General features: G+C 42.1%; 2 long non-coding RNA genes across 2 annotated transcripts; one reads left to right on the top strand and one right to left on the bottom strand.

The window, feature by feature from the left end:
* Positions 1-904: 904 nt before the first annotated feature.
* On the bottom strand, positions 905-2282 carry LOC134628525 (uncharacterized). The gene is made up of 3 exons (XR_010093995.1): positions 2220-2282; positions 1254-1337; positions 905-1130 (listed from the first exon to the last, which is right to left on the bottom strand). It is a non-coding gene; the product is annotated as an uncharacterized LOC134628525 (long non-coding RNA).
* Positions 2283-11235: 8953 nt separating this feature from the next.
* Positions 11236-12881, top strand: LOC134624670 (uncharacterized). Its single transcript, XR_010093597.2, has 5 exons — positions 11236-11324; positions 11439-11590; positions 11709-11741; positions 12044-12227; positions 12684-12881. It is a non-coding gene; the product is annotated as an uncharacterized LOC134624670 (long non-coding RNA).
* Positions 12882-13454: the final 573 nt, after the last annotated feature.

Genomic DNA, 13454 nt, shown 5'->3' with positions numbered 1-13454 from the left:
CAACATCGGTCATTCTTACACATGTACTGTATCATATAAAATATATGAACTAAATATCTTTGAAACGTATAGAATCTAATCTTTTGTTTGTTTTTTTACATAGCACTTTATCAAACTGTTGTCTGCTACAGAGTTACAAGTATTATACTAATAATGTAGCATCCACCATCTCCTGCTTGCATATTTCTGAAAACATCTTAGTGGTGTGGCAGCCACGAGTGAGCCAGCCCTGCGAACCCTGTGGATGGACGATGCAGTGGACAGTGGGAGGAAGCATCCTAAAGCTCTTTGCAGACCACCCTGTGTGATTCTCCACTCGCCGACCAGAAAAGACAAACCGCAGGTCTCAGTTGCAGCACCCCATCCACGTCTGATCTTGCTCGGGCAGATTCAGCAACACTGCCAGCGACTTCCTGTAATCTATTACAGTTGTTCAAGAAACGGTCCAGGAACAGGTCACTCAGGTTAATCCTGTGTGAACAACTGAAAATACTGTTTTTCCATCTTTACATACTGTGTATTTGAAATATTCTTGTTTAATTGTTATTGTTATTTACTTTATTGCTATCAAATAAATATCCAAGTAAAATTGTTCAAAGTTAGCATTATGTTAATACATGTTACAAATGCCTGTAAATCAAATTGAGTTCAGTGACAATTACTGTTTGTTTGAATCAATTTATTAATAACATAAAACCTTTAAACTAATGCAACACATATAACAATGTAACAAATATATTCAAATAAGTAAATTTCTCAATACATAACTCATTTGGGAACTAATCTTTCTAGAAGTGAAAACAGTCTGTCCATCCTCTCCCTGCTCTCCTCTCCTCTGCCTCTCTTTGCTGCCTCATGTCCTCTCTGATGAGGTCTAGCAGCTCATCATCCCTGTCTCTTTCCCTCTTTCTCCCTGTCGTAGGTGGCTGAGCCGCTTCGTCATCGCTGTCGTTTTGGTCACCCACTGCTGTGCTTGGCCCTGGAGTGTCCTCAGGGAGAGAGGACATTAGGACAGGAGGCTTAATGGAAGGCATCTGTCCTATCACCTCATCCATGAGGGCAAACCAGGGCCAAGTAGCAGCAGTGGGCTTCCCACTGACCCCCTCTCCTGAGCCTGGATACTTGCAATCCTAAAGGCAGAGGAAATCAAAAATGACAGCAGGCAAATAAAAACACCACAACAACTCTTAGTAATTGCACATTTATTAACTTGTGTTCCTAAGAATTATCTTCTTGATAACACACATACGTACTTTGTATTCTTTAAAGTTATCTCATGTCTTCTGGCCTGCAAGGGGGTGACTTTCCCCTGCAGGCCCATCTTCTCCAGAATTGTCCTGATCACACACAACAAATAAGAGAAGAAAGGAAACCATGGCAACTATGTTAATCCCTAAACCCAAAAGTGTTCACAGCAGAACACCAGAGGAACACCGTCTGGACATCACAGGTTCTGTACAGCAGCGGTCCGTGAGTCGTTTGGTACCGGGCCACGAGAGTTGAGGCTCCGCTGTGAGATTTATGGTTTTCAGGGTTTTTATCGTTAACTCGGTTTCCCTGAGTCTTTCCCTTGTTGTAGTTTTGTGTCTTATTTTGAAAGAAATATTTACACGTTACCATAGCGACCACAAGAGGCAGAGAGGAGGATGTTACTCTTAATTTGGCACATTCTCAGGAGGACGCTGCTAATAAAGTTACACAATTACACAGTACATTCACGTTTATTATTATATTTACAAAATACCACCGTTTTTGTCTTGGTCGGATCATTTTATGTGGTTGTATTTATCCGCGATACCTTAAAGGCTCCGTGTCTGACATAAACCGGTCTGCGGCGCAAAAAGGTTGGGGACCGCTGCTGTACAGCATGAGGGTTAATAGGACCGTACTCATATGAATATGATGTGTACATTAATTTATTCTTGTACCTCCACGCCGTAGCGGCTCAATTCTTCACCCCAGTGAAGAGGTGATCGTTTTCTCCTCGTTTTAATAAATTAAGCCGTTTGGTCTTTGTTCCCCACAACATATCACCAATTTGAAAAAATCTAAATTAGCTGTATGTAAGCGGCAATACATGAAAAACCGCGGGACCCGCCATACAAGCTGGTTTACGGTTATTTAAATAAAAGAAACATGTCTATGCAGATGCCCAAAGCTTAACAACACGACCACTATAACAATTTAACTTTTGTACAACCAGATGTTCATATACTTACATTTGAAAGTGTTTTCCTCTCCTGCTTCGACCACCATCGTTATCAGAAACAAATCTCCTCTATGACCCGCAATGAATCCTGGGATACAGTAGGACACGAAGGATACATCGGACCCATCCTTAAAATTTGGGGAAATGTAGGACGCATTTGTCGCCACATTTTGAGTACTCTTTGAATTTGGACAGCCCTCGTCGCGTCGCTGTGACGTCATTGCCTCCAAATATGGCATTGAAGCATCCTTCTTCTGAATTCGGACACAGCCAAGGTGTCTTTGTCTGGGACTGGCCTTCTCAGGTGTGCTGCATCTATAATTGGGTCAGCTCCACCTACCTGCAAGAAACAGGTAACAGAAAAAGCAAAACACAAGGCCAGCCCACTGGCTGTCACAAAGTTCAGACTCTTCTTTCCACAAAAAATGTTTCACAAATGACGGCACGAGGCAAACTCACTGTTCCTACTGAAAGCACACACAATGTGACCAATAGAAAATGAGATTAAATATACCTGTTTTGTTTTTTTTTTAAAGAAAAATAACACACTGACACAAAAGTCTTTAGAAAGCTGTAACAGATACTGTAAATATATTATGTAAAGGATTTAGCTTTTAGCCCAGTGACACATTAAACTAAGACTAAGACCATTAACTGAAAACAAAGGTATTATTTAACTCTACAGAAAACACCGAGCTGTCAGCAGCAAAGTGAAGCGCGGCACATTTTTGACATATTTGTCTTTAAGCTGAACACAACCCATTTATAAAACACACTGTTGTGGTTTTTTTTTTTCTTTTTTCTTTTTTTTAAACCTGTCCCGTTTGGTTCTTTTGCCATCAGAATTATTGTCTAAAGGCGAAGAAAGATGCCCAACGGATTTACTTTACCAAATGGACCATCCCAGCCTTGCCGTAATGGTCCATTTGATTTACCTTTTATTGTTTATTTTATTTTATTTTTTTTTTTTACTTGCTAGATACGGGACAGGGGAAAAGAAAAGGGAGAAAGAAAGAGGGGGGAAAAAACAAAACAAACAAAAAAAAAACAGCGGAGAAGAGGGACGGGGATAAAGGGCAAAAAACAAAAACCAACAAAATAAGCAGACAAAAAATACATATATCGATCACCTGGATCACCTGTTGAGAAAGAAAAAAGAAAACAAGCAGAAGAAAACGAGAGTAATAGAATAAACAACATCACAATGATATATGGGAATATAACACTACATACTTAATATTAAACATTATTGTGCAGCACGTAAGATCGACAGCGCACAGTGTGCTTTGAGGTAGGAGCCAAAAAGGGTGTAGTTTGTGTGTGTGATCACCTGTGTGTACACCTGTGAGCATGAGCGCGCTTGTATTTAAAAGGTTCCTTAATGTAATGATCTGCTAGAGGGTGTGGGGGGCCACAGTCCCATCCTCCAGGGCATGAAGCAGGTATGGAGGAGATCAAAACTCCAGACATCCAGAGGCCCCCAGAACACAAGAGACCAAGGAAGACCAACAGAGGGGCAGCCGCGCCACTGTCCCAGAAAGAGCTGAAGAGAGTCCCAGATGAGGGATCACTCAGCAGCCGCGGACCAGAAGCCAGGGGGGGTTGCAGTGACGTGCCCGTGAGCTCCGCCGGCAGCCAGCTGTGCCTGAGTGACCGAGCCCCAGGCCGAGAGGCCGAGGGCACCCCACCCCCGAAGTGGCCTGAGCGAGCCCCAGGTTCCAGGCCCCGATAAGCAGCCACCAAGGAGTGAGCCGGTGTGTACCCGGACGCCCACCCCCGGACACAAAGAACCACCAACGCATCGATGTCTGAGGGCGTCTGCCACCGGCAGGGGAAGTGGTGGGGGGAGATAGGCCTCCAAACCTTGGAGGGCCTGAGATGTCCCCAGAGAGGTGGCGTCTGATACCCAACCTGACATATAGACACAGACATACAGGCACACTCAAATACAAACATCCATTCCCACCCTCATGCTCTCATAGGCAATTACTCCACACTCAACCAACGTGAAGTCAGACATAAAGAGACGCTGTACACACAATCACACTCCCCAAGCGTACTCTAAGAACCGGGTCTAGGTACCCTTGCCCCTGGAGGGGGAAACTGCACCCAGACCCAGGTGGTGTTACCCTTTTCCCTGCAGTGGGGAGAAGCAGACTGCCCCGACTCCGCAGCAGCAGGGAGGCCCCACACCCCAGACCCCAGTCGGACGGCCAACTCCTCCTCCTAGCCCCCCCGCTCCAGCAGGCCGCAGAGACCGGGGGTGTGAGAAGACTCCAAACCTCCCTCTACCCGCTCATATGTAGTGTTGATGTATATGTGTTCTAAGGTGCAATTAAAACCCAGGAGGGCATGGAGCTACCTGCCAGAGAGCAGCAGGTAAGCGCATAGCCCCTCCTGATAGCCCTCAATGTCTACGTGTATTTAAAATTGAGAGGTGGGCAACGACGCCAGGGGTGAGGTGTACACCCTGATGGTAATTTGGAGTCCGTGTTGTGAGCCCACCCCCAAGATCCTATATGTATGTGTTATGAGAGTGTGAGTAATGTGAATGTCTAAGTTGTGAGATAAAATTGAGGCAGAGGCAGCCAGAAGGGGACAGAGGGGGGGGATGCCTCCTCTGCACCCTGGTGACACACCCCTACCCCAAGGCCCTGCATGTGTGGGTGATTGTGGTGGAGCGGGAAGAGGGAGGCAGCTGGAGATGGGGAGGGAAGAAAGGGAGGGGCAAGTGACCCCTCCCTGGGGCCAGCTCCCCCGCTGACCCCAGTAGGCACCCCCATGCTCTGCAACCCGCCAGGGAAAGGGGGCCCAGGCCCATCCGGACCAGGGCCCAGTGCAGCAGCGCCGCCCGGCCCCACAGAGCCCGGGACAGCCCACCCGACCCCACTACAGAGAAAACTGCACCCACCCCATCATCCACTCATCTTCCAGACTACACAAGACAATAGACGCCCAGGCTGAGATCTTCCTCCACCTCTCCTATATCTCCCCCTCCTGCAGAGAGAATTCCTGAGGAGAGGAAAGCTCCTGCAAGATGTGACAACCTCCCCCACCAGTTGAAGAGTCCCCCAGGTGGCTCGATGCACTGGCGGCGCCCTGCGCCAGGACTGGGCCCCCATATACCCACCCGCCCACAACCCCAGCAACATACCAACCAGGACCCGAGCCCCCGAGGCCCGGCCAGGACCCCAGCCCAGAGACAGAGCGCCCCCAGAACCTCACGCCCGTCCCGGACCCACCCAGGGGCAGCCAGGCTACCAGGTCAGTAACCCACGTCCGTCAGCACAGACCCTCCCCTAGCCCCACTGCACGCAGCCACGAGGAAACCGTCACCTAAGAGCCAACAGAGCCCTTAATTGGCCATGACCGCTACCCCGGGTTGAGCCCCCCAAGGAAGATGCTCCTGGGGAACCCCCCGACGCCCTAAGCCTGTCCCTACCCCCACACCAATCACAACAGTAAAGGTGGGACCAAACTATGACCCCCCACCCCCACTAGGTGATGGAGCTGATCAAAGGAGCCCAGAGCAATTGATCTGATGTGGTGGCAGAGGCTGTATCAAGACTAATGTAATCTAATAGATAATTTCTATATTGGTTAGAATTAAGATTATTTTTATTTTTCCAGTTCATGAGGACTGTTTTCTTGGCTATGCATAGGGCAGTGAAAACCATGTGGGCTATATTCTTTTCTGAAGTGACATTATCTAAGCTGCCCAACAAACACACTAAAGGAGAAGTTGGAATGTTACATTTCAGACACTTCGATAAGTCTTCACATATCTCACGCCAAAACTTCTGAACTGGTGGACAGAACCAAAGAGCGTGGATATAATTGTCCAGTGAATTGGTTTGGCAGTGTGAGCAGTTGTTGGTAGACGTAAAGCCCATCTTGAACATCCGATGACCTGTATAGTGCACTCTATGTAGTATTTTGTATTGAATTAATTGAAGACTGGGATTTCTAATTAGATGAAAGGTTTTTAAGCAAATCTGAGACCAGAAGTTTTGGTCTAAGTTAACTGATAAATCCGCTTCCCATTTTGCAATAGGAAGTGATATTGATTCATCTATTTTAGAAAGCATTCTGTATATTTTGGATAGTAATTTGGGGGTTTTAAGAGTAAGAAATTGAACCACACTTGGTGGTGTTTGTAGTTCAACTTGACCCGGTTTAAATTTCTTTTTTACTATGGATTTAATTTGTTGATATTCTAAAAATCTTTTCTTGTTGATCCCATATTGTGTAACTAGTCTGTCAAATGAAATAAATTCTGTTCCTTCTAGTATATGTTCTAAATATTTGATTCCTTTACCACTCCAATCTGAAAAGTTTATCATATTATTGTTTTGTAATATGTCAGGGTTGTTCCAGATAGGTGTACGTTTGCATGGGATTAATGAAGACTCTGTCAACTTCAGAAACTCCCACCATGCTGTCAGAGAGGAGCTAATGTTGACGCTTTTGAAGCATTCATGTCGTTGAATGTTTGAGCTGATAAATGGTAGATCTGAAATCTCTAGATTATTGCAAAGTGCTTGTTCTACATCTAGCCAAGGTTCATCTAAGAGGGTATGTTTTAGCCATCCTGAGATAAATTGGAGCCTGTTGGCTAAGAAGTAGTGCTGAAAGTTAGGTAGTTCTAATCCTCCTTTATCCTTGGTCTTTTGTAGTGTTTTTAAGCTTATACGTGGGGGCTTATTTTTCCAAAGGAATTTGGACATATATGAATCTAGAGATCTGAACCAATCTTGTGGCGGTTTAGTTGGGATCATTGAGAATAAATAATTTATTTTTGGTAAGACCATCATTTTTATAGCGGCAACCCTTCCCATGAGTGATATGGGTAGACATTTCCACCTAGCCAGATCGCCTTCTACTTTCTTTAAAAGTGGGATATAGTTTAATTTAGTTAGATCTGCAAGCTTGGGAGAAACATTAATACCTAAATATTTTATATTTCCCGATTGCAGTGGAGTAGAAGAGGAATTATGGAAGGAGCAATTAATCGGAAGGACTGTAGATTTTGACCAGTTAATTGAGTAATCTGATATTCTTGCAAAAGAGTTTATCAATTCAATCACCCCAGAGATATTGGTTTGTGAATTTTGGAGAAAGAGTAGCACATCATCCGCATAAAGGCTGATTTTATGTTCCACGTTCTTGCATTTTATGCCCTTAATTACTGAATTCTGTCTAATTGCTGCTGCTAGTGGTTCAATAAAAATTGCAAACAGTGAAGGGGAGAGTGGGCATCCCTGCCTGGTGCCCCTCAGGAGACAGAAGCTGGAGGATGTCTGGTCATTTGTTCTGACACAAGCTGTTGGGGAATTATATAATATTTTTAACCAGCTGATGAAAGAAGATCCAAAACCAAATTTGTGTAAAGTTGCAAATAGAAATTTCCAGTTAACTCTGTCAAACGCTTTTTCTGCATCTAAAGAAAATATTGTAGTTTCAAGGTTTTTACTGTATGAGTAGTCTATCAAATTAAGTAATCTACGTGTATTTGTTGATGAGTGCCTACCTTTTATGAAACCAGTTTGGTCAGGATGAATTAAGAGGGGGGTTATTTTCTCTAGTCTCTTCGAGAGAGCTTTGCAGATTATTTTAAGGTCTACATTTATAAGGGATATTGGACGATAGCTTGAGGGATATACAGGGTCTTTGCCTGGTTTTAGCAGGAGATTAATGTTTGCAGAATTCATATTTGATGGGAGTCTGCCATTTTCTTTGATTTCCAACAGCGTTCTGTAAAAAATTGGGGCTAAAATCGTCCAGAATTCTTTGTAGAATTCTGCAGGAAAGCCGTCTGGACCTGGAGCCTTATTATTGGGCATACTTATCAGGGCTTCCTGGAGTTCACCTGGTGTCAGTGGCGAATCCAATGCCATTGCTTGAGAGTCTAATAATTTTGGGAGAGTTATGTTGTCTAAAAACTGATCAATTTCCTTTTTAGATGGGTTTATTTGTGGTGAATACAACGTTTTATAGAAATCCCTGAAGATGTTGTTTATTTGTTTCGGGTCATATACTGTATTCCCAGATGAGTCTTGAACAGCACATAGAGTTGTTTTTTCTTTATTTATTTTTAGCTGGTTTGCTAGAAATTGACCGGATTTATTACCATGTTCATAATTTTGTAAGCGTAGTCTTTGTACTAAGAATTTTGTTTTTTTATCAATTATCTCATTTAATTCTAGTTTTGTTTTGCGTATTTTGTTCAATGTTTCCTGATCTTGGTCGGACGCATAGGCTTCTTCTAGTGATTTGATGGTTTTTTCTAATTCCTGGATATTTTTGTTTTCTTTTTTCTTTTTATGTGATGAGAAAGAAATTATTTTACCTCTCATCACAGCTTTCCCTGCTTCCCATAGAACAGAAGCTGATGTTCCGGGAGTGTCATTAAAGTCTAAATATGAAGTCCACTCTTTTTTAAAATATTTAATAAAGTCTTCATCTTTAAGCAGTGATGTATTAAATCTCCAGTTTTTACTAGGCGTAGTATTATTCTTGTGCATTAGTGTTAAAGATACAGGAGCATGATCGCTGACAGCTATAGGGTGAATCTCAGTGTCTGAAATGTCCCTCAGCAGTGAGCTGCTGACCAAAAAATAATCCAGACGAGAATAGGAGTGATGGACATGTGAGAAAAAAGTATATTCCTTACTGGTGGGGTGAAGGGAGCGCCATGCATCGCAAAGACCAAAGTCGCTCATATACTGTTTGATTATATTTATGGACTGCCAATTACGCTGAGTTCCTGCTGTATTGAGCCTATCCATTTCTTCATTTAGTCCAAGGTTGAGGTCGCCTCCAAGAACAAGTGTGCCATCTAAGTGTTCAGAGAGTGCACTGAAAAAACTGTGAAAGAATGAGGGATCATCAACATTTGGACCATATACACTTACAATACATAGCTTTTTATCAAGTATAGATAGTTTAATGATTAAGAATCTGCCCTCTGGATCTATAACTGTATCGAGTACTGTGAAATTAATTTTTTTATGGATTAAAATTGCTACTCCCCTTTGTCTAGAATTATAACAAGCTGAGAACACATTAGGAAACTCAGGTGTTTTAAGTTCATTCGAACCTCTAAGAGGTCTGTGGGTCTCTTGTAAAAGGACAACATCTGCCTGTAGTTTTTTGAGTTGGTTAAATATTTTTAACCTCTTTTCTCTGGAGCCAGCTCCATTTACATTCCATGTAACGAATCTTAGTGCACCCATAGATGTCTGTGTATAACTAGGGGTGTGCGCTGTGTGTGTCGCTTAGACAGGTGGAGAGAATACATCACTTGTTCGTAAATAAAAAGAGGGGGAGAGAGAAAAAATGTGTGGTGACCCAGATAGCAAGACGACATTGAATCTATGTTGATTTTTGATCCGAACCGTCGTATATGGTCGGGGTTGAAATGCCAATGTTGTAACAACATTGAAATACTGTGGTAAACCGACGGTCTTACTATAGAGACGTTGTAACGATGTTGATTCACCGTTGTTTTTTTGTCATTGATATTTGATCTATTTATAGTCGACCAGGTGACAACAACAACGTCGAGAAAACGTCTATTTATAGTTGACGATCATTCGGCTCCGGTCACCATCAAAAACCATCGATTTGTAGTTGAGCATTAAATTGCATTGCAACTGATCGGGTATAAAGTACCAGAGAAAGTAGATTTATTGTTCATTTGTTATCAATGACTTGGTCTAGTTCACCAGCTTTAAAAAATCGTGTCTACGTGCAATTTATGTCTAGTTGACCGGGAAATTAAAGCAGCGATCACTTGGACTATTCCGCAGCACCCCTCTCACATTGGTACATCCCCCCAGGTATTCATTGTCTTCTACAGTAGAGCGGGACATTTGATTTACTCTCAGCGGAATTGACCGGAGAAGGCATCAGTTCATGCACTGCACTGGCCTGCACCACGATTAGTATAAGGTAAGAATGAATGATTTCTTTTTCCTACTCGGTATTTCCATGTTTGCATTTGAATAACATTAAAAAAAAAAACTCGTTAATGTTGTACATTAACGAGTTTTTTTTTTACTGTTATTTAAATTGTGTCTACTTCTTACAATCCGGCAACAAATAAATTGCACTGCGAACAAAGTATATCAACAAAGAAAACATTTTTGTTTCATAATTTCTTCGTTATAATCCCTTACAAAGCTAGCTTTAACGCTTCGATGTTTCCTTTGTTCTTGCCGTCGCCTCGGCGCTTGACCCAGACTTTCGCTCTGTAGTTGCTTAGTACTACAAAAAATTCTAAATCTGTGATATATGATTGATAAACGTAATGGTAACTGTATAAATGTGTTCAATGACTTTGTTACTTTTGATGATTGGAGAGCACTCGCTTCAATTCGCACACGAAAACTTTAGACTCAGTTTGAAAGCTCACGCAGCATGCCCATGCACCTAACTTTACGTTGCACGCGTACATGACTTTCCGTTTGTGCCTTGAATAATGAATAAGGCTACGTCCACACGTACCAGCGTATTTTTGAAACCGCTGATTTTTCTATGCGTTTGCACCTTTTGTCCACACGTAATGTATGTCTGGCCATACATTGTGTTTGTATTTCCAGGCACATTTCACGAAGCAGAACGCAGTCTTCAGAGATATCCACGTGAACGCTGTGATACGTCTGACCTTCAGTCCGAAGAAGAAACCCAGACCAGTCTTAAAAGAAAGCACAAGTAAAACCTTTTTATTCACAAACATATCTTTGATTGTTAAGAATTTATGATCTTGTCTTTTATACATATCTGTGGTGCTTGCATACTGCAATATCGCCACATAATATAGTCCAAAAAGTGGAAGTTTGTAAACTTTTTAAAAATGCAAAGCCTTGTACACTTGTGCACTTCAAAAATTCATTGTATACTGTACCTTCTTGCACGTCTCTGTTTCCTGTGTGTGTTGTTAGAAATCAAACTAACTTTAGGAAACAATATGCCAAAAGCATATTTACAATTACTTAAGACCGTTTTTAATTTATTTTCTTTAGACCAAATCCCCTGTACACATATACGGACTCAGAGGATGAGCAGCCCACAAAAAAACGGTTTCCCCAGGCCCCTCGAGTGAAAATACCAGGTAATAAAATACTGTCTAGTGTCTGTGTACATATCTGTGTCTGACACGAGGAAACTTTTTTTGACAAGTTGTCTGTATTCTTAAATACTTAAAAAATTATCTTTTTCTAAACAGCCCTCATCACTCCGCAGTCTGCCCCCCAGCCCACTGATAGCAACCATCATAATGCCCCACCCAGCTTCCGGCACCTTTCGCCACTCCGGCACAAACCGACACAGCTTTGCGATCTCGCCAGCATGCAGAGTCTGATGTCTTCCCTATAGATGGTATGCTTTTAAAAAAGCTTTAAAGCTGCATCACAATGTCATTGTACTCTTATCTAAAAAAAAAAACCTAATTTATACTCCTGAATGTCATCTTGTTGTGATTTTTTTTTTTTTGTAGATTCCAGAGACTCTGTGAGGCCACTATTACAAGGCAAGTTTGAAAATCTTGGAATTTCAGTTTACATGGTATAACAAATATATGTGACAGGCAAAAACTAGTAAACACTTTTAGCAGTTACAAGAACTAACAAATGAATATCCAACAAAAGTGAATAGAAATACATTGCACTGCCAATACTTTGGTTTATTCTTTGTATGACTTGAAAATCAGGCTTTAGGGAAAACCAAATGACATGTTTCTATCATCAATTACATGAAGTAAACACACAGGCACTTGCATACACATTTAAGACATGAGACACGCTAATTCCATCTCATAAAATGTGTCTATAGGTGAGACGCTTTGCGTTGATTGGTGCTGCTGGACCACACTGGAGGTGCGAGTCCGCTGTGTAATGGTTTATGCCATTACAAAGGAGCTGGCCTCTGTACTCAACTGGGCAGGGAAAAAAAAACAAGGACCAGACAAAGCAAAAAAGGGCATTTAAAGAGACAGCGCTGTGCAGATGCATATTTGGTAAGTTTTAACATTTATTGTAGTTTTATGAGCCTAAAGTGAACAATAAAGGGATCAATTGATGTGCTGGGTGCGTTTCACATTTCCTATGTCTGTTTTTTGCTATATTACTTTGTCTTTCTTAATAACAAGACTTTCATGTCCGGTTAATCTGGAGATGGAGTCTTTGGTCTTCGGCTTGTTTTGTCCTCGGGTTGTACACTTTGTACAGCCCGAGGACCCATGTTTTCTTTTTTTTTTTAAAGGATACACGGCACACCATGCTAAGACATATCGCATTTTCAGCTTATAGCTCTTTGGGAATCAAATGCGGCAGTTTGCTGATTTCCGCCTGGTGACTTTCATGTTTATCAGCCTAGGAGTTTACATACTTTCTCCCTGCTGAAGACAATTAACAAGAGCTTATTCATGTGCTCTAATTCCCTTTTTTTGTGTGTGTGTCTATTTTTGTCCTAGATGGCCTGGCGCAGCAGGTAGGGGCGAACTCTATGTCTGAGTTGGTCTTTGCTCAAGCAGTCCAGAAATGGCTCAGATATGCTCCAGATCGTACGGGTGGCGCGCAGGACGCACATCATCCATCCCCATCCCGGAGTAAATAATAAAAAGTGACGTGAAACATAGAAATGTAAATAGGAAACTTTGTCTTTTAATAAAGTATTTTGCAAATGATACATGTCTATTGACCTTTTTTGGTTTTTTGTTTTTTTTCAATAAAAAGCAACTGTGCGAAAGAGGTGGAAAATCAACACCATATCTCAACAGTGTTTCAATATCAGAATCTGACATTGTTTCAATGTCAACAGTGTTAGAAAATATAACGTCGAATCAATGTCAGGTTTCAACATTGATTCAACATCAAAACCTGACGTTGTTTCAACATTAAAAATGGGTGCAAGAGTGACGTTGGGTCAACGTCACACTTCAACGTTGCTTCAATGACGTCGCCTGATATTGACTCAACATTGTTTCAATGTTTCCTTGCTATCTGGGGAGATGCTCCCTGAGTCTGACTATGTGTGTGCATATTTACTAATATGAGTACGCTTGGTTTAAGTGTGTGTATCCTATACGACTGTGTGCGCTGTCTGATGTAAATGTGCTGCCGTTGAGCTAATGGCTGTGCGTGATCGTGCTGTGCGTATGTGTCCAAATAAAGGATGTTGTTTGTGGATGAGTGTGGAAGCAGGTGATCGAAGCAGTGAAAGAAAGAAAAAAGAAAGAAAGAAA

The sequence above is a fragment of the Pelmatolapia mariae genome, linkage group LG1 (assembly GCF_036321145.2).
Source record: "Pelmatolapia mariae isolate MD_Pm_ZW linkage group LG1, Pm_UMD_F_2, whole genome shotgun sequence".
NCBI classification, from domain to species: domain Eukaryota; kingdom Metazoa; phylum Chordata; class Actinopteri; order Cichliformes; family Cichlidae; genus Pelmatolapia; species Pelmatolapia mariae.
The sequence above is the reverse complement of the archived record's forward strand: the minus strand, read 5'-3'. Positions and strand labels throughout refer to the sequence as shown.